Source organism: Galleria mellonella, unplaced genomic scaffold (genome assembly GCF_026898425.1).
Source record: "Galleria mellonella isolate WM207_F2 unplaced genomic scaffold, CSIRO_AGI_GalMel_v1 utg36, whole genome shotgun sequence".
In the NCBI taxonomy this organism is placed as follows: Eukaryota; Metazoa; Arthropoda; class Insecta; order Lepidoptera; family Pyralidae; genus Galleria; species Galleria mellonella.
Genome location: NW_026442086.1, coordinates 5,507,338 through 5,534,258, shown reverse-complemented (window position 1 = coordinate 5,534,258; position 26,921 = coordinate 5,507,338). Strand labels below are relative to the sequence as shown.

Here is a 26,921-nt window from a genome sequence, read left to right as displayed (position 1 = left end):
AGATCTAAGCATACAGTCCATAGGACTGACAGTGGGAAGCGACTTTGTTTTATACTATGTAGTGATTGTTAATATGCTTATTTTATTGTAAATCTACCTTGACATTGATAATAACTTTAATAGATATCGAGTGAGATATTTTTACTAATATTACATGTGTGCAAATAAGTTTGTTTAACTTATAGCGCCTTAACGGCTCAACCAAACACTGTGAAATTTGATATACACATAGTGTATGGGATGAGAAAGGGTATCGGCTACTTTTTATTCCGGTCAGTACGCGTATCCTGGTCATGGATGACGAAGGAATTTGCGGATAAAAACTAATATAGATATATATATAGTTCCTTAGAGTTTTTTTTTTAATGGGTGATAATGGAATGGCGGGGCACCAGTGAAGGATGATAGGTGAAGATGAAGCAGGCCAGTTAGCCCATCGTGACAAATTCAATAAGAATTGTTCACGATGGTTTCCAGGGGGAACCACGTGAAGGTCGACCTAATAGGGCAAATTGCTAACAATGGGGCTGTCAAACTCCATTGCTAACAATCCCTTTCCTCCCAGTTCCTTGAGAGTTGGAAACGTGCGTATGAACTTGCACCATGTGCATGATTATTATTATTATATAATATATATTAATAATAGTCTGATGCTAAAACGTATACACCTTTCATCATCAGATATATAGGATAGATATATCCAGAAATGTATGGTGGATAAATTGAAATGGATCATAATAAATTTTGAAATCGGTTAAATATATATACACAACTTGTAATTTCAAAATTATTTTCCAATAACATTACAATATAAATACTAATTTAATACTACTCGTTCCTGTATACAGAGATATACATAGTTTGTGCTGTGAGTGTTATTTGATTAATCCGTGTTAAACAACGACTGTTATTATGTTTCAATCGAATTTCAACTACGATAATCGGTAGGATGTTCAGATTCATGAATAGATATTAGGTATATTGTTTAATTTGTCACACTGCGACCGTTACACCTTGTATATAAATTGATGTATATGTACCGTGAATTTTTAAATTCATCATCATCATCATCATTTCAGCTGTTAACTATTCACTGTTCACTGTTCACCTCTCCTATAGACTGTCATAAGGAACAGTTCTGAGCTACCTGTATCTACTGACTCCCTGCAATACATTTGAGGTCGTAGCTCCATCTAGTGGAGGGCGAGGGGGGGGGGGTTGCCATACACTCGGTTTGCCTATATGGAGTCGCCACTCAATAACCTTTCTTCCATATCGGTAGTTGCTACTGAATTTTTTAATTGTTATAATGAAGATAATTTTGTATCTAAACAAAAATAAACATAATTTACAGTTTTAAAGTATATTTTATCAGAGTCGTTAAATCAAGAAGAAAGACGAACATAAATATTTATTGCCTTTAGTTAATAAATACGATAGACACGATTACGTCACTACTTCACTTCACGTTGTGTTTAAACATTACATCCTTAGTGCAGGTCCAAATCGGTACACCAACATTGTCGGTTTTCGCCGTCGTTTTACTGTTATTGGGACAAAAATAGCGTTTCCACGCATTATGCGGTGTATGGTTATATTTGCACGTTCAAATGTCGAGTAGCATATCGCACTGGTACCGCTTGAACCATGCCATGGTGTATAGTCACGCCTCGCGGTCACGCCTTGCGAACTTGTATTGTTCTATTGCGGTGACCTGTGGTACAAGTCATAGGTGAATCACGGCTTTCGAACAAATAAACTGTATAGTTTATAATTTTGTAAATATTATATATGTAAATATAAGAACTTAACATCATCGTCATCATAATAATTCTTTGAATGTTATCAAAATAAATAAATGAATGAATGAGTATACTTTATTTACATTATATAATATATTATAGGGAATTGGGGGAAAGGGATTGTTAGTAATGGAGACTGAGAATCCCATTGCTAGCAATATATCCAACCAGGTCGACCTCTTCGCGGTTCTCCCTGGAAACTATCATGGTTAAATCCTGAATTCATCATGATGGGCTAACTGACCTGTTTTCATTCTCATCTATCACTCTTCACTGGTGCTCCGTCAGCGTATCCCGTTAACGCAGGCGGGGTTACTATACCATTTGCACCCATCGAAAAAAAATATATAGGGAATTAAACCATTTAATAAATGTAACGATACAGTTGTATAAGTACAGTAAGGCGGTCTTATTGCTGTTATATATTAAATTAGCTAAGAAAATAAGACACAATACATAGTTTTAATTATTGGTATATTAATATATATTTTCCTTTTATAGATAATAAAAATACAGTGAAATATAGAACCTTCTTTTTTTGTAGTCGGTTAAAAGGATTTGTATTCTACAGTAGTACGTTAATGATTTGTTATGAAGAAAATATTAATAACTAATTAGCCAGGTGGTTTAAATTTTAATCTTCTGTATATACTGAAAGGTCCTGAAAGATTCCTTCGATCCGATTTTAATTATATATTTTTTTTGGGTTCAGTGAATTCGAAACCGTGACCCATTTCGCTCGATTACATTAGCGTCCTCTGTTTTCTGTTCAGCGTTGCTAGATTGGAAAGTTTTTCACAATTTTGGATAAAAAATATTCTGTACGTAAATTTTAGAGAAATGAAATTATTGGAGAAATTTTTGGAGAAAAGTGAAATGGGTTTAGAGAAATTTAAGTAATTTTTAAACAGTTTTAGCACCTATAATTGTATAATTGTAGACGTATATAAATACAGTAAAACATGAATGAAGATAGCAAAATAGATAAAGGGATAAGATAACGAAAGAGTAAGATAAGCTAAAAATAGAAACAGAAGGAAAAGTCTTGGAAATCGTATCTATATGGAAAAAATATTTGACGTTTGGTTAGATATTAAAATTCGTATCTGGAACAGTTAGTATTTTCCAACCTTTTAATATATGTATAATTGTATTACTACAGCGATCCTAACCTAGTTTTTTATTACTTAGTTAATTACTTCACGCCATTTCTTGTGTACTTGTGCCACAAATAAACAGTTTTCACTACCATTCGTTTGACATTTCGGGCCTCGCACGTCCGCGCTGCCGTGTATGACGGTGCTAATGTTAAACGTTCGTGTATGTCTTGTGTCACGTAATTGCTCGATGTCCATCGGATCATGTCACGGATTTTTGTAATTTACAAGCATTACTCAACAATTTCCAGCTAATAAAATCTCACGAAATTACACTCAAAACATCCTAGCTCATACTACAAAGGCGTAATAAACATCTAGTTGGAATTTCACACAATAAATAAGTATAATAATAACAAGCTATAATAATTTAAGACTGTGTTCCACAAAAAAAAACCGACTTCAATTGTTGCAAAACCAGTTTTTTTTTAAACTAAACTACTGAAGCGATTTTAACATAATTTCAATGAACCAATCTGTAAATACATCCTTCAATTAAAAAAAAAATCCATATCGGTTTATTACTAATGGAGTTATGAGGTGACAAACATAAAAAAATAATAACAGTAAACATGTTCCAGTCACGTGGACGAAGTTGCAGATAAAAACTAGTACTTTATAATCTAAGTTCAAATAATAATTAGGTGTTCAACGAGTACAGGTAGCGAATTTCTTTTCGGATTTTAAACCGTGTATTCGACATGTATTTCGCGCGCTTTTTTCCGTAAGTGAATGTGGCTTTTCAATTTCAATAGGTTATTATGTTACATAAAGGGAATTGTGCAGAAAAACCGCACTATAAAAATCCGCAGTGCGAGTTTAGCAGTAATTAGTGATCGTCTAACTCCTAAGAATAAGGACCATTCAAGTTCTTGTTCTAAGTACTTGGATAAGTTTTTTTAAACGTTTGGAACATAGAATGAGAATAACTACGTATAGTTGTTCTAGAATTTGTAACGGGCAATTTGTACAGGGTATTTATTATATTAATGAAATAGGTTGTATAATCTGATACTTGTTTCCATTTTCATTAATTGGTGTGTAATGGGTAATTTTTTCGCTTATGTTGGTGGTATGAGGCGCGTAATTAGTTTTAACGTAGAAAGTGCTTGGCGTAGGCAATTTTGATGCTAAAATGAATACTGTGGGCGTAAAATATAACGTTTTAAAGCTTTAATACCGCGTAATAAATTTAACGAAATATTTTTTTTTTTTTTTTTTTTCTTTTTTGTGGCGTTCACCCCGATATTAGGGTATTTTGCCAAGAACAAAACGGGGTAACGATAATAGTAATAAAAATATCTAACACAAACGAATTTAGAAAGGATAAGGATTAGGTCTAGGATATTTATAGGATATGAAGGATATACTTGTACATATGAGAATATACTTATAAATATATAGGAAAAGCAATTGATGCAACTATAAATGTATTCATGTAATATAACTAAATCTTAATATTGTTATCATATATATATGAAGATAGTATTTTATAGATAATAGGATCATTGGAAGAAAGTAGAGTAAGAATAGAAGTTGGGAATGGAACACGGATGGATCGGAGATGATTAAAAAGGGAGGTGTGGTCAAATTTAGAACATGAGAAGAATATATGATTCAAGTCCGCCACTTCAGCACCGCAATTACACGACGAACTTTGTACAATACCAAGCTTGTATAAATGAGAAGGTGTGCATACGTGACCTAGACGCATACGAGTTATAATAGTTGTTGCGGTCTTTCCAAGCTTTAATTTACAAAACCATGGTTTGAAAGGAATATCGGGTTGTATAAGGCGATAAAATCTTCCTTTTATTGTACTTGTTTTTTCCCAATATTCCTTCCAGGCATACCTTAAATATATTTTTGGGAGACAAGCTAGGTCACTACAGTAATTATGATACGGATACATATCACCACAAGTTACAGCCTCTCTTGCAATAAGGTCAGCTTTGTCATTGCCGCTAATACCACTGTGTCCTGGTAACCAGGCAAAAGAAACGGAATACCCTCTCAACATGCAAAGATAAAGACTTTGTCTTATGTCACAAATAATGGGATAAACTGGTTTTGATTTAAACGGATATTTGGCTAGAGCTTGCAAAGAGCTCATAGAGTCAGTGAAAACTATTGCCTTATGTAATTTCATTAAAAGTATATATTCTACAGCTTTTAAAATACCATAACATTCCCCGGTAAAAACTGAAGACTCCGGTGGAAGTTTAATTTTTTGAACGATATTAAATTGTGAATGAAACACACCCACACCTACACAACCGCTATTGTCTGGTTTTGATGCATCAGTAAAGATGTAGTGCCATTCATTCCATTCAATGTCAGTTATAAACATAAATTTGGCATTCAATTCTGAATCATTTTTTAATAACCCAAAATCATATTTAATATTAGGAGATAAAACTAAAGATTGATATGAGCATTTATAAATGGGAAAACAGGACGATGTAAAAGTGGGAGATTCTATGGATTTATATTTTTCATAACTTTGTATTAAACATGGAGGTTTTTTATGTTTCCAATAAGATGAAGACGAAATAAAGATATGTAGTTGAGATAACTTTTGAATAAGCGGATGATCAGATAATTGTAAACAACGAAAAAAGAAGCGATCAGATAGATATTGTCTTCTTAAAACCAAAGGTGGATCACCGACTTCGAGCTGTAAAGCATTGATTGGACTTGATTTCATTGCTCCAGAGATAATCCTCAAGGCCTTTGATTGAATTAAATCCAATTTCTTAAAAGCAAATGAACTTCCTGGAGCTAACAAAAAAGTTCCATAATCAATGACACTCCTTATAAGACCATTATAAGCAAGTTTTAGTGAAACGGGATGTGCTCCCCACCAAACTCCAGCAAGGCACCTAAGAATGTTGAGGTTACGCTCACATTTCGTAGAAATATAATTACAGTGGGACAGACCTGTTAATTTATTATCTAGCACGATACCTAAAAATTTAATTTCAGTCTTTATAGGAATGTATGAGTTATCATAAAGCACCTTAATTTGTTGCGGTGATCTCATTCTTGAAAACAAAACTACACTACTCTTGGTTACAGAAAGATTAAGACCATTTGCATCTAACCACGTTTTTAACAAATCTAATGAATCAGATAATTTGGCAGAAGCAGATTCTATGGACTTCGCAATAAAATATAATAAAAGATCATCAGCATATTGTAAAATTTTGACGGATTTGTCAAGGAATAATTCTAGATCGTATGTGTATATGTTAAATAAGATTGGACTGAGAACAGATCCTTGTGGAAGGCCTTTCCATACTGTTCTAGATAATTTGGTATCTTCATCTAAATTCATATATATTGTTCTTTCTGATAAAATATTAATAATGAAATTAGAAAGCATTACCGGTACATTTAGAGCTTGTAATTTAGTTTTTAAAATAGAAATTATTACATTATCATAGGCAGAATTTATATCTAAAAAGGCTGAGAGGATTGACAAATTTTGTGAGAAAGCTATATGAATATCTGAAATAAGAATGCTCACATTATCTAAGGTGCTCTTACCTTTCCTAAAACCAAACTGGTTCGGGGATAGTAAGTTATTACTTTCTAAAAACCATTCTAGACGGTTTTTCACTAAATGTTCAGCTAGCTTTAGTAAGACAGAGGAAAGTGCAACAGGACGGTATGAAGATGGTTCAGAAGGTGGTTTATGAGGCTTTAGAAATGGTATAATAATCTGAGACTTCCATGAAGTAGGTATATTTCCCGAAATAATTATGGAATTAATTATATTTAAAAAGTAAATTAATGTCGCATCGCTAGCATTTTTAAAAAAGGAATACGGTATACCGTCTTCTCCCGGTGCAGAGTCTTTAATAGAAGCTAGAACACCTTTAAGTTCTACTAGAGTAAAAGGAGAGTCAAGTTCGAATAATTCGTCAGAGACGGATAGAGAAATATTGTAAAGGCATTCCGGCACATAACTAGGAGCAAGGCGATCTAAAAATTTATTCGCTAAAGTTAAATCGAGTGCAGAACGTGATGTATGATCACTAAAGGCAGATCTGAATCTTTTAATATTATTCCAAACGACTGATGAATTAACTTCTGGACAGATAGAAGAACAAAATCTTCTCCAGCCTTCTAATTTCTTTTTTTTCAGTAGTTTTCGAGTAGAACGTGAAACTGCGGTGTAAATTTCAAAATTTTCTGGTGTCATGTAATTATTATAATTTTTTTCAGCCTCTTTACGATTTTTAATTGCTTCCGTACAATCTTTGTCCCACCAAGGTGGCGAGGGAATTTTCCCTGAAGCACTATTTTTAACAGGAAATAATAAATCAGCAACCTCCTTCATATTTATCATCAAGTCATTACAACATTGATGTTCATTTCCATGGTAAACAATAGGTAACTCCGATATTTTATTATCTAAATATTGTTTGTAAATATTCCAGTCTACATTTGATAAATTATATTTAAGCCGAGGACCACTCTTTCGACTTGAGGGAATGGAAATTGGAAAAGAAAGAATGAGGGGAAAGTGATCGCTTCCGAAAGTAGAGGAATGAGGATACCACGACAGTGAAGAAGCTAAATCAGAAGAACATATTGAAATGTCAGGAGCACTAAACCCTTCATTCGGTGCAGTTCTACGTGTTGGTACATCTGAGTTAATAATACATAAGTTGTAAGTGTCAATTATCGTCAGGAGTTTTCCACCATAAAAATTAGAAGTAGAACTGCCCCACGATTGGTGTTGAGCATTAAAATCGCCCATTACGAGAAAAGGTTTAGGTAAAATTGAAAATAATTGTTCTAGTTGTGAATATATTTGGCATGTAGGATCAGGAATATATAAAGTAACAAAACAGATACCATTTATAATTATAGCAGCTGCATTAATGCCGCTATATACAGGAAGCGAAAAAGAAGAAAAAGGAAGGGAGTTTTTGACCAATATGGCAACACCGCCATATCCGTCAGCTCTATCATCACGGAGACTTGTAAAGCCTGAAATCCTAAAAGGATATCCTGGCTTTAACCAAGTCTCTTGTAGAGCTATTATAAAAGGATTATATTTATTAATCAAATAAAATAAGTCTGATTTCTTGTTTGTTATGCTACGACAGTTCCACTGAATTATTAGGACTTTGTAATCCATTGTGAGAAGTTAATAATTGAGAAAATACATTGTAAATGGCATCGTTGGACGGTGGTAAAGTTGTTTGTATCATTTTCGATTGCGATAACACTTTAATAAGCATGAGAATAATATCAAAGATGGATTGATTATTGTCAATATTATTTGATGATAATGCACAACCATTAGAGGGAGCAGGAATATTATATTCCTTAACTAAGGCTTCATGGGCAGAACGATCATATCCTTGTTGTGCTTTTTGAGGAGTGCGTGGTTTAAGTGTAACTGTTTTTTTATATGATGATTGAATATGTGGTAATGATGATTTCTCTTTGAGGAAAGAAGATTGAAAATGAGATTTATTGGACGGAGATGATGATGTTAATACATCTGAATATAGTTTAGAAGTGGGAGGATGAAATTTTGATGCTTCAGCATAAGAAACACAACTGTGGGCCATTGTTTCTTTAATGGCTTTCTGACGTGCATATTCAGGACATTTCTTACTAATTGCTGAATGAGAACCATTACACAAGATACAAGAAACATTTTCCTCATCTACTTCACATTTATCACCTGTATGATTTTTGCCTGCATTTATAACACCGAGGATTTGAACGACACTGCATCTTGACATGTCCGAACCTACAGCAGTTATAGCATTGGATAGTGGGGTAAATGTACAAATCTACAGTTAAAGATGTGTAAAACATAAATACTCTTTTTGGTAATATTTGTCCATCAAAAGTAATAACAATGGTTTCAGTATTAATAAAACTTGGTTGTCCTTCATTAATGGTCTTTTTCTTAATTCTTCTGGTTTTTAGAATTCTCCCACAACCTATAGGTACTGATATATTTTGGATTACTTCCTCTTCTGTCCAATCTTTAGGAATACCCCTCACAATTCCCATACGGGTTACATGGAAAGAAGGTATAAATGCCTTAAAATTATGTGTTTCTAAGTGACTATTATTTAAAAATGCATTTGCATTTTCAAAATTTGAGAAAGAAAGCGATAAACGGTTTCTTCCTATTCTTTTGAGGCTACCATTCACTATATTATTTATCTTATTAGTGTGTAAAAAGCGACCAAATGCAATAGGATGTAATGTAGTGTTATCATTAGGATGTGTTTCATTTTTTTGTACATGAACGACATAAGGAGCTACATCCTCGGCATTGTACAAAGTTCTGCTTAAAGTACTGGGTGGAGAAGCAGGTTTAACAGACTCGGTATTATTTACAACTGGTATTGATACTAGAGTTTGATTCTCATCCTCAATACATTGACAATCACTATCTTTAATTTTAGATTCGAGACCTTTGGTGTGCCTCCTTCGTTTTTTATTGCAATGTTTGCAAATGCGACGTTCGCCACGTACTCGCTTACGTTTAGAACTTGCAACGCTAGAACCATCTGTGTCCATACTAGATTCACCCAATATATCAAAACTATTATTAAATGGGATAGTTATATTTGCAGACACCTGGGGGTTGTCCCCCCAGGGTCTATAGGTGGATCCATAATGTCTAATTAATATAGGTAATTTACTTACCAATATTTACAGCAACAAACACTATTACTACAAAATATACAATTATATATACAATCTAATACACAATATATAAATAAGACTAATCCTTATATAATTAAAAATAAAATTAATTTAAAGAAGATCAAAAAACACTCCCGCTTTTTTAAACGTTTCCCGCGCTTTTTCCGAAATATTTTCACAATATCACAGAATTTTGTTCTACTCCTATTTAATTCCAGTTAATGATTGCAAATAGAGGGAAGTTGAAAGTTCAAAAATTAAATACAGTCAGGGTAAAATCTTTTGGTATAATTGTTAATTCAAAGAAATTTAGTTAATTTGGATTTCTGTGGTTATTACTTAGTGTAAGTACTTATATAGAATGAAATTATAAATACTTTTTATTATTAACTGTAATTAATATTATTATAAATAATTATAATATTATTTGTAAAGATCAGGATAGATAAAGATAAGATTATGTATTTTTTTTTATTTTGGAGAAAGATAAAACAGTGTATCACTCGAAACTGTATATATTAGGATTAACAAAAAAAAAAAAAGTTTTAAAAAATATATGTATATAAAAAAAAAAGAATATATAAAAAATAATATAAAAATACAATTATGAATATAAAAAAGCCGGCTGGACAATAGCAACAATCAGCAACAATTATTATACTCTTAAATTACAGTACATCAGAGGAAATTTGAAAGAAGCGTAAGTATCATAGAAAAGTTAAGAAGTAACCGTTGCTCTTGGTAGGGAAATGCGATGCGCAGGAATGAAGATCATGTTTCAAGAAATGTATTAAGTACAAGATGAACGGAAGAGGAAAATACATTACGCCGACACCACGACAAATATTTGGGATAAGGGCAGAAAGATAATGACGTTGCCGTTATCAAAAAAAAATATTTCTATTTTATCACAATAACTACAATATTTTGGAAGGGAGAGGGATTGTTAGTAATGGGATATTAATCCCTATTTCTAGCAATATACCCTGTCAGGTCGACCTCCACGCAGTTCCCCCTGGAATTCATCGTGATTAATTCAAGAGGATCCGTTACAATGGGCTAACTGACCTAGTTTTATCTCCATCTATCACCACTGACTGGTTTTCCGCCAGAGTACTGATAGCGCAGGCGGGGTTACCATTGAATTCGCACCCATTTAAAAAAAACATATTTAAAAGAAATGTATGTATTTAGACATAGTTTCTACTGTTGGTATAGACTTTGCTTCTTTAAAATTCTCATATGTGTTCTTGAAAGCGGATTTTTTGTTTACCTAGTAGTGCTTTAGTTGGCAAATAAGAAATCCGCCCGCTTTAAAATCTTTTCAGTCATACAATTATTAGAATATGATTTTCATATTATATTTTTCTTATTTGAATCATAGGCGACACAGTATACACTGTGACGTCCATGCTACTGTTCATGGCTAGAGGTGACGGTTACCACTTCCCATCTGGTGCGCCGTCAGCTTATTTACTATTCTAAATTGCATAAAAAAAGGTAAGAATATCTTCTAATGGTGATGGTACTATTTAAATGTACACTTGTGTATGTCGTCCAATAAAGTATATACGCTGCGGTTTTACCCATGCGAATCAGTATATACGAGTAGTATCCTATATTTTAAGTTAGTACATAACTTACCTGTATACTTACTTCCATTTAAATCTTTTTAGCTGTTTGAGTGTGAATGAGTTATAAACGTACAAATATATTTACAATTAATGAAATGTTGCTATCAACTTGTATACCATTACCATTGTGTGTAAAATAATTGTATATATATAAATGTATATTATGTATTTTATATATTTATTTATGTAACATATACTTTTTAAGTACTTAGATGTAAGGTTTGCATAATTATTTGCTTATATTTTATTACCATAAACATTTTTTTCTTATTAGTTTCACTTCTTGCCCCAAAAAGCTACCGTCTTTTTTCTTTTCTCCTCTACCCAAAGATTGTCTCGAAGAAATTGTTTTAGCGATAAGACCGGCTTTTGTACTCTAAAATTATAATATATATTTATCTTTGTAATTCTTTAAGTGGTGCAATAAAAAGTGCCTAAATAAAAAAATAAAAAATATACTATATGCAATAGTTTAAAACATATTGAGTTGTATTCACGTAGTTAGAATCTATTAAATATAACAATAGTATTACAAACATGCTTCGGTGATAGCAACTCAATTAGTTGCGCTCAACTAAGGACCCTTTTAAAGTACATTCGAGAATGTGTCCCCGACGATTGACAATACCAACAAAAGTTAGCTGGACCTTTACAATTTTTTTTATGTAATCCAACATGTGGACCGATTTGATCACGTGTCGGTGTGCCAACCGTTCGAACATGACAAATGATTTCACCCAATAATGCCGACAATGCACTATTGAAAACCTTAGGCCGTCCGCACATTTTAGGAATTTGTGAAAAATTTCCGATAAAAGCAATCTACGCTATGTATTTGTGCCAGACTTCCTCCCAGACTTAAAATTTTACTGGAATATATACTCTGTGCATACGAGTATCTGTTATTTAATTATAGAGTAAATAGTATGCAGAGAGGAGCATTAGAAATTTATTAAAGTTAGATTTTTATTGTCTCTGATTCTACGTTATAGTTTTAGCCTTTTATTGAAATTAATTATGTAGCACCATAAAATACCATATAATTATTACCAGAGGGAGACTTGGTATTTATTGTATTTATTGGTATTGGACTTGGTGTTTCTACCGTGAACCAGTTGTGCTTGAATGGCTATGTTTCGGTTTGAAGGGTGAGATATGGCAGTGAATTTACAGAATATAGAGGAATAACATCTGAGTCCTCAGGAATGGCAACGCATGGGGGGTATCATGAGTGAAACAGTATACTCTGTTATATCCATGGTACTGCTTATTTCTATGGGCGACGGTTACCACTTTCCATTAGGTGGGCCGTCAGCTTGTTTGCCAATCTAAGTTACATAAAAAAATCTTACTTCTTATTTTACTTAAAAAATAAAATTGTAATTAGACGATGTCAGTACATGGGACATAATACAATAGAACCGGTCTGTCTGTATGTTTGTTCCTACATCACTTAAAAACTACAGCACCAAATTGGATGTGGTTCTCACAGTTGTTTCTGATCTAACTAACTTAAAATATCGTGATACGTTAACTAGAAAATATCTATTTTATTCGTTTTCTTACTTCTAAAAAGCGTACGTAATAGTGAGCAGAAAACTAGTATAGAATTAAAGAAAGGGGAAAAAGTAGCATTTTTATTTGTGATAAGAGCTAAAACATAGGACCTTGTAGGAATGTTAAGATTAAAAGAATAACGTAAAAACAATACAAATACAAAATACTTCGAGAACACACAATGTTAAAGAAACAATGCTCAAAAAATACTTTTAAAAGCTCTTACTGTAAACACTATACGATAAAAAAAGATCGGTTTATCTCCACCTTGACAAAAACTTTTACAACGTACAACGGGCCTTAGCTTCAAGGGATAGAGGTTTGTTCAAATGTTGGCCAATTAGATGCACAATACGGTATTGCGCATAGTCATTCCGTTCCCATATATTACAAAGCCATTAGTCATTACGATCTGATAAGACGCTCCATTGCTGAGTTGACTCATCTTTTTGCATATATTTAGACAACTGTCGATGGTTACTCTGTGATATAAGATAAAGGTGAACCGATGAGGTAATGTAAGGGAATGCAAGTCATAGATTAGGATCGACAGAAGTTTAAGAGCATATTTTTAATTTGATTGCTATGGTATCCATTTAAAACTGTCATGACTAAAATACGGTTCTGGAAAAAATACAAAAAAATTGTCTTAATGATGGCAATAAAAAAAATCAATAAAAAAAAACAACGGCTAAAGGAATAAAGCAGTGAAACGATAAGAAATAGAGCAATAAATATGTAAAGATATCAAAATTTTCATTATCTAATAAATATACTTTTTTTTAATTAAAATCAGTAATTAATGAGTTATTTAGTGCACAGACAAATAGAGAACTATTTTATTTTTAATTATACTTTTTTATACATTATCAAAGCAAATGAAGTTATTTACTTTATGTAAATTGATGGAAATCACGCAGAATGAAATATCAGAATTCCTCTTTCACCCCAAATTAAGTAATGAAACTATTTTAACGAGATGTTTACCTTCTTCAATCATTTCTCATAATTGTTGGAATAATTAAGTCTAACATCTTGTGTCACGCTATTGTATTTATGAACTAGGGTAAAGGAAGCCATTTTATAAAAGTGGGCAGTGAGTTTTGAATAGCATTTAATATAATAGCATATGAGATTACAACTAAAAAGCGTTTAAATTTTTATATCTATATCTAATTTACCGTGTGGTCCCGGTATAGAATAGGCCACCCCTTCCTTTTCCGTGGGTGTCATAAAAGTCTACTAAGGGACGGCGAGGGATGGACAGCAGCGTTCCTCTTAAAACATCTCTAAAGCCTGACTGCAGTTGCTAATCCATCTGCCAAGTGTGGCAACTACTGGCAAAACCCCCAAGGGGGAGGTTTATGTTCAGCAGTGGACAGTTAAGGGCTGATGTGCCGATAATGATGATATATTTAATTTTATCCTAAACATTATGATGGAAAATGATTATTTCATGAACTTAACATGTTTCTATGGTACTCAATAGTTTATTTTGTAGAACACCAATAGATTCGCCCCTTACGTGCCACATCCATGTTTTTTAAATAAAAAAATATCCTATAAAATTTTATTAAAATCTGTTGATCTGTTTCGAAGATTAGTAGGTATGACCCAACGTCACGGGACACGTGTCGAATCTACATGACACGGGATTTTTGTACATTAAGATAAGATTAGTTATGAATTATAACAAAAAGAATTTTACGTGCTTTAAATAATATATTTTTGGATAGACGAAGCGTCGAGTGTTAAAAAGTCCCAAAAAAAAGGTCCACCACGTATCCTTAATCTACGGTCTGCCAACTGTTGACTGCCGCGTATTTTTTTTTATATATATAACAAAGAGCGCCATTTTTTGGTGTTGCAAGTAATGACTATAATATTTTTATGTCCCTATTCAAGCACATATTGATGAATAACGTAAGTGTACGTGATTTATGATACAAATTTACTCACACAAGAAAAGATTTGGCGGTTTTTTTGTTGCGATTGTAAAGAAAAAACTCTAGGTGTGTATGGATGTTTAAACTAGGATATGGTCCAAACTTGTTTACGTATAACGTTATAAACTGTAACACATAAAATGTGTATTGGAAATTTAGGTATTATCGAAAAAAATATTCAAAGGCATTCAGGTAACTAATGAAAACAATTGTAAAATATAATATTTATGCGTAAATTTTATATTATTTATACGTAATCGAGAAAGTTAAACTTAAGTGTTTATGTTTACATTATAAAAAAAACTTAGGTCTTGAATTATAACATTTACATTTTATTTTGTAGATGAATATACCATTAATATTATGAATGAATATGTTTGTAACGATAAATGGATACAAGGATGTTTGTTATTCATTCACGCAAAATTTACTGAACGCTTTAGAATGAAGTTTGGTATACTGGTAGATTATGTCCTAACCTAGCATATAGTATACTTTATGTATTGTATCACACAGGTGGAGTCGCGGGATACAATAACTAAATATATTTCTTTTCTATACTATATGATTTAAATTATACTTACTAACCTATTAACGTACGTGGCTGATTACCCAAAATTTCATAAAAATCAACATAGTAATTTCGTTACCAGTATGTATTACATTTTAATGTGTTCAATACATTTTTCTGTGCTGGCAATATTTTGGGGGAACTTTTCTCATTACGTGTTGTCAACGCGTAATGATATATTTACGAAGTTTCAAAAAGTTCCAACGACAAAATATTTTAACCTACTTTATGACGATTTCCTACAAAATGTTTCAGTTTTATATCATTTGATAGTAAAGTTAATGTGTATGTAAAGATAATTTAGAAATTCAATAATTGTTAACATTTATTATTTACTAAGTAATTATGTTTGTAATACGTGGGTAGAAATGTTCTGGTAAAGTTGTTATATAACCTTTTGTTATTATTATTTGTATTGTATATTTATTTCGTTTTAAGTGTATCATACACTCGAAGAGATTCATTTCTTTTAGAAATTTAATAAATTATATCTATATTTTATGTTTAACTATTTCACAATATAAAAAGTTTAATTTTTGGCCATATAGGCATGAAATAATAAATAAATAATTTATAGGCATATGCTTAAATAAACTTCAATGCGCAATTTTTAAGTAAATATAATGTATCTATTAAACATAGATAAAAAAAGTACTTTCTCTGTCCACATTATTAAATGTATATTATAAATAAGTAGACTTAATTAAATATAATTCATAAATAATGCAATATAAATTATTCTTTTACTAATTATTTAAAATTACACATAATTGTTATTATTATTTTTAATTTCAAATCAATAGTTATTATGATAATGTCAATAATTATGTTATTCTGTCATTACATTACAATTTTAGCTTGTGACAATTAAAATTTATAATAGCTAGAGAGATGTTATTATTCAGTTTAATTCTAAATTGAAGATGGAAATATTTCTTTATTATCGATACTAAAAAAAATTTTCAAGCTACTTCAAAATGAAGGAGGTTCTTAATTCGATTGTGTTTTTTTTTATACAACTTAGAATGGCAAACATGCTGACGGCCCATCTGATGTAAAGTGGTAACCGACGCCTATAGACATGAGCAGTACCATGGACATAACAGAGTATACTGTTTCGTCCATGATACCCCCATTCCTGAGGACTCAGGTGTTATTCCTCTGTACCCAGTAAATTCACGCCATATCCCACCCTTCAAACCGAAACACAACTGCTTCACGGTTGTAACACGAATGCGATAGAGGTACCCAAGCAATCGACTTTTGTATAAAGTCTCCCTCTGGTATTATTATCTGTTACTTATTTATGTATTTAACTCTTTATTGCACCAGAAACAAAAATATACAGTGACAATGGAATAATTCAAGTGAAATAGAGTAACATAAAAACACACTGAAATATATACATAAAGGTACAAAAGGCGGTCTTATCGCTAGGGCAATCTCTTACAGACAATCTCTTACAGACTCTGTCAGTTGCAAACCGAATTGAAAAATTCATTTTTTTATCTAAAAGGATATATTTACAGATTGGTCTCATAGATTTTTTTTCGAATTAAGTAAAGTAGTTTAATTTTTATATCAAAATAACTGGATTTGCTACAAATGAATTTTTTTGTTTGTGGAACACAATCTTAGTTATTGATCTTTTCCTATTTGTTTTTTCTAAATATTATAAATGTGAAACTCACTTTATTTATTTGTTACGACTTTGAAATTTTGAAATCATTCTCTATAGGAATAGCCATTATTGAAAATCCCTTTAAGAGTCACTGTTTTCAAATTCATTTAATATAGGGTCTTTCAAGGGTAGAGTTATAGTATAGGGTATTTCAAGTTTCAAAGGGTAGGAATTATTTGAGTGTAAATTAACACTTAATTCGCATCATATTTTAGGGGATCCAACGACCCGGATTACCACTACTCATCAGGTGATTGTCAGCTCGATTGCCGTACTGAATAGAATAAAAAAAAAACTTCTAAATGTCCTTTCAAGCGACATTAGAGTCTCCGGACCACACATTCCGAGCGGCCAATCATGTCTCATGTACACTACGGTAATAATCATGCAAGTTCGTGACTACACATTTTAATATTCCTGACTCGTAAGAACCGTTGCTATGCTTTGATACATCGATACAGCCGACTGTCGGCGGTTGACTCGGTTAGAGGTAGGTATGACGTCGTTGGTAACTTCATATTTTTGATTTTTGAAACGTTCTGTCTTGTAATGGAGTATTCGTTAATTGAGCAACAAATTTTCGCTGCACGAATTTTTTTCCGTGTATTGAAATTTCCCGCGTTTTTTTTTACAATTTTTTTATTGCATTTTTTATATACAGGGTGGAATTTACATCGATAGCGGTAAATAAGAATCTAACCATGATATGAAACATAGTTAGGACAGAAATTTCAGGAATTAAAAATACAAAAAAAAAGTATCCCATATTAATTCAAACGATGAATGTGCCGTATTAATTTGAGAGTCTAAAAAATTTGTTATACTTCGACCTATGTTTATTTGATGAAAATGTTGTTTTTCTGTTAGAATAATTTTTCTAATTAGGAGAAATACGTTCTTGTTTTCGGTTCTTCTGGCTGTTGTTTTGTTAAAAGATAACACAGAGACTTGACGATAATTTTTAGTTCTATGTATATATAAATAAAATGTTAGTGTGTATAGTACTTTGTTATTCCACGATGGAGAAAAAATAAAATGTTTATTTATTATTTTTTACTAGTATAGGAGAAGGAAAGTTCAAAACTAAACACAAAAACCAATACAAAACCATGTGGTTCGTATAGCTTACTATTATCCTCTTTATATTTTTATAAAGAAAAATAGTGATAATGGAAAGGTCACTTGCGCTATTGGCTTACATTGGCGGTGTACTAGGGATGAATGAAAAGTGAGGATGAAAGAGGTCAGTTGGCCTATCATGACGATTTTTTTTATGCAACTTAGAATTCAACAAAGTCTCAACTGTGTGAAAATCGACCTGATAGAGTATGTATCTGGTAATAGGGCTACTAGTTCCTAATACTAACAATCTCTTTCCCCCATATCATCCTTTGATGGGACGATATTAACGGGTCGTCATAACTATGTTCTGTGTTATATTAATTACGATTTCTATTCTTAGTGAGGATATAGTATAAACAGGATTGTAATGGCGGTAAATGTACCGAGAGCGCAGGAAGTTTATATAACGACTGTTCATAATTATAACGTATACTGTTACTGGCACGATCAAAAGACATTATTGCTTTTTGTTTAATCGGATAAGGTTTTATAGTCTGTCCTTTAAAAAAATCTCTATCATACACATTGTTTCTTGGGTGATATTCGAGATGAAAGTTATGGATCGTAAATTGTTTTTTTTTTTATTAGTGTAATATAAATGTTATGTAATTCAAGCTAAGTCCTTCAACGAAGTAATTATAGGCATGGGTAATGTGGATACCGATCCGATATCTATATATTGGGTTTCTCTGGACATTGATGGCGGGAAAAAGGTCATCGCCCGTTTCAGTATCGCCAATATCGGTCGGATATCTATTTTCGAATATGTTAAAAGTCTGTTTTCCAATGTTATTTTTTGGATAACCGACTTTTAACATATTCGTTATTGGAGCAGTACATAGATATTGTAACTAAAATATAAAGATATAGTTACGTTTTTTTTTCAATGGATGATAATGGAATGGTAATTCCGCCTGCGCTAACGGTACACGTTGGAGGGACACCAGTGAGGGATGATAGACGAGGATGAAAAGGCAGGTTAATTAGTCCACCGTGATGAATACACCAGAAATTGGGGGGAAGGGATTGATAGTAATAGGATCTAACAGCCTTACTGTTAGCAATATACCCTAACAGGTCGACCTCCACGTGGTTACCCCTGGAAACCATCGTGAACGATTCTTGTTGAATTCGTCACGATGGGCTAACTGACCTGCTTCATCCTCATCTATCATCCCTCACTGGTGCCCCGCCGGTGTATACCAATAGCGCGGGTGGGGTTACCATTCCATTATCACCCATTAAAAAAAATACACCAGAAATTCAGGAGTTCGACCTGGCAGGGTATATTGCTAGCAGTGGAACTGATTGTTCGCATTACTGACAAACCCTTTTCTCAATAGCTACATATTACCCACCACTAAGTAATTATACTAGGGGGAAAGGGATTGTTAGTAATGGAGACTTAGAACCCCATTGTTAGCAATATACCCAACCAGGTCGACCTCCTCGCGGTTCTTCCTGGAAACTATCATGGTTAATTCCTGATGAATTCATCATGATGGGCTAACTAGCCTGTTTTCATTCTCATCTATCACCGTTCACTGGTGCTCCGCCAGCGTATCCCGTTAGCGCAGGCGGAATTACCATTCCATTATCATCCATTGAAAAAATAAAAAGTAATTTATACTAAAGGAATTATTAAAAATTCGCTGAGTTCCTACTGGGGCTTCTCTTGCATGACAAAATAATGACAAAATTCTTTTAATATTAGTAAGGATGGATGGATATTTGTTACTTTTTCACGCAAAAATTACTAAACGCATTTGAATGGAATTTGGTACATGTGTAGGTTATATCCTAATTTAGCACGTAGAATACTTTATAAACTTACTGATAATGACGCGGGCAAAGTCGCGGGATATTGCTAGTAATACATAATAATAGTATGAAAAAGAAATCTGTAAATGTGAGTTAGTTTAAGAATATTATAAATAATAAAGTAAGTTTGTTTATTTGTTAGTTACCTCTTGACGTTTTAACAGCTCCACCAATTCATTATTAAATTTAACTAACGGATAGTAATTGGCGTAATAAAGAAAATAGGCTATTTATTACCATCACACGAACGAAGTCACGGGATCAATTAGTAATTTTATAATACTAGCGCTTAAATTTTTGGATTTATAGCCTTTATATTGCATATTAAGCGCTTTAAATCAACAGTACGCTACATTGTAACTAAATGAGAATTTAATTACCACGTCGTAATACACTCGAAATTATGCATATTAGAATACATATAAATAAACAGAGGGCCTTGTAGTAACAAACTACCATTTTATTGGACGATCAAAAGTGAATTATGGTTAACCCACTGCCACTTGATTTGGCGAAACACGCAATGTTGAGGTGTTACACAGGTGGACTATTTTAATGGATGAAAATGGGATTATCACCTCACCTGCGCTATCGGTCTGCGAGACACCAGTGATGAGGACGAGAAGTGAGGACGAAGCAGCTCAGTTGGTCAGTCGTGATAGATTCATCAAAAATTAACTACAATGGTTTCCAGAGGGAACCGCGTGGAGATCGACCTGTATTGCTAATAACGAGATTAGCGGGTATACCATGAAATGAAATTCCAAAGTTACGAACTCAATTTCGTGTTTTTGTTTATACCAAAATCGGACCAATAAATGGAGTTTAACATTTCGTTCGTCATACATCCTATCATAAAAGTCCAAAGGAACAATATTTTAACATTTTTAATATTTCCAAACGGCATGTATTATGTAATTTTAACATCAAATTTCTGTTTCGTTTGGCTCCTAAATTTCGGAAAACATTTCATGGTAGGCCCTTAGGTCTCATTACTAACAATCCCTTTTCTCCCCCACACAGGTGGATTATACCGCCATCTGCTCTAATGACAAATATCAAAACAAAACCCCATAATCACTCTGATTCACATCGTATAAGTATTCATGGGGTTTAAAGCTCCCATTCACGTCAGAACAACAAACCATTCAATAACTAAATCGATCATGAGCCCCGTATCGCGTATTAACATCGCTAATGTACTTGAGAGCCGGCAGACAGAAAGGCTTCTATTCATGAGTCGTTGGGGGAGCATGAAAGCAATAAGTACTGCTTAAAATAAAGGGGGTACGAATGAATGACGTCTTTTCGACGGCGCACCGTGATATTCGTACTTATCTGTGATTTGTTTAGGTGCATCGCATTTACATAGTAGATATTGAATTGGGCAGCCAAGCATGCATGGAACGATTATTTTAATATTGTAGACTAGCGATCCGTCCCGACTTCGCACGTGTAGATAGAAGGAAGATAAAAAATGAGTATTTTATATTTATTAGCTTTAATAGGATTTTTTATACTTTAAGTAACATTACTGTAATTATTGTAAGGATATCGTTTTTTTTTTTAATAATATATTAATAAATTAGATCTAATTTTTTTTTACATGAACACGTGATCTTAGATTTAAATTAACTTTAGTACACAGCTCAGATATCTTTTATCATATTTCACGCGAGCAAAGCACGTGAGTTACTCTGGTAGATTCAAAATTTTTCTAAAATTTTTACAGAATACATTTTTTTTTATTTATTTATATCCACACTTATCACTATTTTTACAGATATTATACCTAATACAATAGTGTAACGATGTTAATTATACATACACACACACATACATACACATTACATATTAAATATTTTAGCTAATTACATAAGTAGCTATCTTTGTAAATTCATTCACAGAACAATTATGCCGCATGAACGATGCCGCAGTAAACATCTAGTATTTGTATAATACAATTGTAAATGTACACGTGCTTATATTTAAAGCAATACGAGTTTCCTTTACCGATAACCTATAGAACACCGATAACCTCATTTATTTTGGGAATAAAGAAAATAATTTTGTTCCCTAATTCAATCCCACAAACAACTAATTTATTCTTTCACAATTCGCACATCTGTTGTTTTGGTACAAAGAGTTTCTTGATAACATAATTATGATTCAGCTCAGCTCATGTAAATCATTAATAGCTCCATTCATGCATTCCACTAGTACAGGGCTCCGCTGGCATCCTTGGGCTCGCGGTGTGCCTATAGCTAATTCAATGGGCCATGCGTACAAAGCCGATCCCACCATTGTGCGCGGCATATTGTAAGTGCGCGTAGGTGAACCCTTTGTGATGATATTTTTGGAATGTTCAATCTTGAATTTTGCGGAAAAAAGGATTGCGGTCGGTGAAATGTTTTTATATAAGATACAGTGACTTTATAGACGACTAGTTGTATCTCGCGGCACCACCCGCGTGAATCAGTATATAAAATATCCTATGTGCTAAGTTGACGGGTGGTCCCTGCATAGAACGGTCCTTGCATATATTCCTTTTTTTTTCATAGGTATTGTAAGAGCGACTAAGGGGAATATAATGGTTGATAGATAGATAGAGCAGACGCTGCTGTTTTTTGGCCAACAATTTTTTGGACAACAGCATGCTTCTTAAAACATCACTAAAGTCTAACTGCGGTTGCTAATCCGCCTACCAAACATGGCAACTACTGGAAAAACCCCCCTTATGGGGGAGATTTATGTTCAGACAATGAACGGCTGATATGCTGATGTTTAGGCGTGAATTTACAGGGTACAGAGGAATAACACCTGAGTCCTCAGGAATGGCAACGCATGGGGGGTATCATGGGCGAATCAGTATACTCTGTTATGTCCATGGTACTGCTCATGTCTATAGGCGACGGTTACCACTTTCCATCAGGTGGGCCGTCAGCTTGTTTGCCATTCTAAGTTGTATAAAAAAAATAGAATATGACCTACCTGTGTACCACATTCCATTCAAATTCATTCGGTGTTTTTTGTGTTGTGAAAGAGTAACAAATATTCATCCATTATTTCAAACTTTCTGATTTATTATATTAATATAATTATATCGACTCTCCCTTTTAACAAAGTAGGATAATGTAATGTAGCTGAATTTCAGATTCGCTATTGATAATAGATTAGGTGATTTTTACTATAGATAAAAGTATTAAGTTGCAATTATTCTTCTAGATCAAAGTTAATATTTGAACTAAAAGTCTCAAGAACCCAAAAAATAGAGGAAGTTCTATAAGCATGGGGATATAAGCAATATGGGGAATTAAAAATGTGCTTACAAACATTTAAAGGGCCGGCAACACAAGCAACCCCTCTCGTGTTGCAGGTGTTCGTGGGCGACGGTAGCCGCTAAAAAAAGCTGGTAAAAAAGCAATATTCAAGAGTTCAATAGATACTGCTTTTGGTTAAAAATATATTTTTCTAGAAATATAATTCCTACAAACTTTCGAATTTTTATTTTTCTAAGTGTTATACAAAACTCTTTAAAGTTTTTTGTTTAATAAATTTTTTCTCAATGCAATTTTTTTACAGGGATGATTCCTCTTATTTAAACTTAAAAAAGATTGTGATCTATAAAAAAAGAAACCGATTTCAGTTGTGTTAAATCCATTTTTTTTAAACTGAACTATTCACTAGATTTTGATAATATATCTAAGAACTAATCTGAAAGTATACCGTTTATATATAAAAAAAAATATAATTTTCCAAATCAGTTTGTTACTGATGGAACTATGAGGTAAAAAAAAACATAAAAATATATAACCGTATAATATACTGGTCATAGAATTTATGTCAAAAAGTATCATCATCATTCTTATCATCGTCATCATCATCACATCAGTCGTTATCTATCTGCCCACTGCTGAGTATAGGCCTCCCGCTTAGACTGTCATTAGGAACGGTTCTGAGCTACTTATATCCACTGACTCCATGCAAAGTATTTGAGGTTGTCACTCGCATCTAGTGGGAGGTCAAAAGAGTATAAAATAATTAAATATATAATAACAGTTTTCGAGTTTAAAATAAAACAAATTAGTCTCGCTATTCAACTTTATGACTATTTGTCAATCATATTAGTGCCTGAGAGATCAAGAATCCAAAGACGACTCGACAAACGTAACCTTCGACCTTAATGCTATTGTTGTTCCCACGCACAATCCTCGGTCGCTCGCGCAGCGTGGTGACCCTGATTGGTTTGTCATAATCAATTTATTATTACACAGTACAGAATAAACACTACTCATTATTTCGAAAGCCATTCATAATAGTGACGCGCCTCGACTCGTAGATACTGAGGCACTCGAGTGTTCAATATACATAATTTGGATATACGACATTCGAATACAGGCTAAGAGTGTATACATTTATACATTCGAATATAAGTCGCAAATTTACTATATGTTTTATATTTCTGTTGTATCATTTTATTAGTTTTTCTTAATTATATTTATTATTTTTATTAAAAGTTTTAAAAACACATGAAAAAGTACACGAATATCCGTATAAGTACTCGAATACTAGTCCGAGTCCTCGAATTTGTGTCAGGATTCCGAATACTATTATTATTATTATTCGATTGGTATCTTAATAATCCATTACTAAAAAGGATCGAGTCGGCACATCACTAATCATAGGCATATGAAAGCGGGTAATTTGTGAGTGCGCCGTTCAGTATTAGCGTATGTACCGTACCGTGCATGATGCAAGGTGAAAATAATGATATATTACCGTGTTGTATGGTGAATAGGTAGTGAAATATGGGTATTTGCATAGAGATTAAAGCACAGATGAATAAGAGGGTTGGATTGGTAGTGTTGTGTCAATTTGTATAACGACTAATTTTAGTATTTGTCAATGTCTGTATGCAGTTGGATTATTCTTTTGTATCTATTTAAATAATATCATATATATCGCGATTCTATTTAAAGTTTAAGGCAATTCATTATTATATCAGCATTTGACTGTCTATTGCTGAACATAAGCCTCCCCCTTAGGGGGTTTTGCTAGTAGTTGCCATGCTTGGCAGGTGGGTTAGCAACCGCAGTTAGGCTTTGGAGATGTTTCAAGAGGGACTCTGCTACACATCCCTCGCCCTCCCTTAGCCACCTCTTTCGACACCCAAGGGACAGGAAGGGATGGCCGAAATATATAATTAGACTAATATACTCATACAGATAATATATTAAATAAAAAAAAATATACATACATAAATAAATACATACATATTACTATAACAATTATAGTGTATAAGAAGAGCAAATGAAACTATGACTCGAGCAGAGTAACCAGCAAGGTTAAGTTTAAAGGGAAAGTGAGAAAAAAAAGAGAATCAAATCCATTCAGATAAAAAAGAAATTTACAAATCGTTTCCATTATCGATAGGACGTAACAAACATAAAAAAATACAGCCGAATTGGGAACCTTGTTCTTTCTGAAGTCGGTTGAAACGTTAACGTAAACTATAATAAAATTGTAACGGAAAAAGAAATGCACATTGGGAATACTTTCACGGAAACATGCTACGGATATTATAAATAAGCAAAAGTTGATGGTGTTTGCATTCTGTCTGTTTGTTTGTTATTACGCAATGGCAGCTGCACATAGATTCCATTTAAATGAAGAATGTTGTATAGTCAATAACTTAAGAGCCCATCCTTGTTGTGCGTTGTGCCATCATTTTAACCGACTTTAAAAAGGAAGAGTATACTTTAAACGAATACTTTATTTGCATTATACAATATAGCAAATAAGCAAGACAATTAATAAATGTAACGATACAGTTGTATAAGTAGTAAGGCGGTCTTATTGCTGAAAGCAATCTTTTTGAGACTACCTTAGGGGAATGGACTAGTTGGTGTACAAGCAGGTATAATAATATTGTATAATTAAGATGTTTGTATGTTTCTTACCTCAGAATTTTGTAATTTATAAACCGATTCGAAAAATTAACATTAAGTCGCCTTTTGTTCCAAATATTTTTCAATCGACTTCAAAAGAAGGTGTATTTTTTTTATGTTAGTTACCTCATAGCTCAGTCAATTCTGAAACCAATTTGGATAAATTCTTTTTTTTTTTCTTACAGAACTTATTTACAGAACAGTTATATTTACAGAAATATTATCAAAATCATTTCTAGTTTAGTTTAGTTTTTAAATTAAAATAACTGGTTTTTCCATGTTTGAAGGAACTTTCTTTTGTGGGACACATTCTTTATTTGTAGTGTGCCCAATAAAAAATAAATGAATAAATACATCAATTGATTAATCGGTAAAATGTCTAATGATCGAATCAATTTTTTTACATTCTTTTAAGATCTGTGATCCATAACAAATTATGAATTTTAAACGACGTCACGTTTCATAGCAAGGTTGGGTTCTTAATTTAAAATCTGAAATATATTTCATCTCAATAAATTATTTATTTTAAGACCTACTCCACCGAGTATAGCATGAAATATAGCTTGGTTGGTTTGTTGCTGGTTATCCCTGTTTGCAATGAGATCTATTGCACGTGGGTCCGTTCTCTCTAGGAAACAGAGGTCTGATTTATTGTTTACATGACTATAAGAAGTTACCTTTAATAGGTGTTATAGATTATTGATTTTTAAAATGAAATTTGAAAATATACTAAAAGAAAAAATAGTTGGTTCTTGTTTTTTAATCGTTCTGGTGGCTGAATAAGTAATCACTTTAATTTCCACCATTTCATTTGTTGATTATCAGTTACTGAATACAGCCGTTAACTGTCCACTGCTGAATATAGACCTGAGTTTGCCAGCAGTTGCCACGCCTGGAAAGCGGGTTAAGGTCTCTTTCATACACTGCATAAGAAATAAAAAGTCTCGGCATAGAATAGGCCACCCCTTCTTTTCCCGTGGTTGTCGTAAAAG

The 26,921-nt window shown here is 32.8% G+C and overlaps 1 protein-coding gene and 1 long non-coding RNA gene across 3 annotated transcripts in view; one reads left to right on the top strand and one right to left on the bottom strand.

Moving 5' to 3' along the window:
• The window catches only part of LOC113515205 (irregular chiasm C-roughest protein), a 101,439-nt gene that overhangs the window by 46,097 nt on the left and 28,421 nt on the right, over positions 1 to 26,921 (top strand). The gene's annotated exons all lie outside the window — the stretch shown is intronic.
• The window catches only part of LOC128201209 (uncharacterized), a 28,950-nt gene continuing 3,376 nt past the window's right edge, over positions 1,348 to 26,921 (bottom strand). Inside the window, exon 2 of the long non-coding RNA XR_008253114.1 lies at positions 1,348 to 1,714. This is a non-coding gene — a long non-coding RNA (uncharacterized LOC128201209). The remainder of the gene's footprint in view (positions 1,715 to 26,921) is intronic.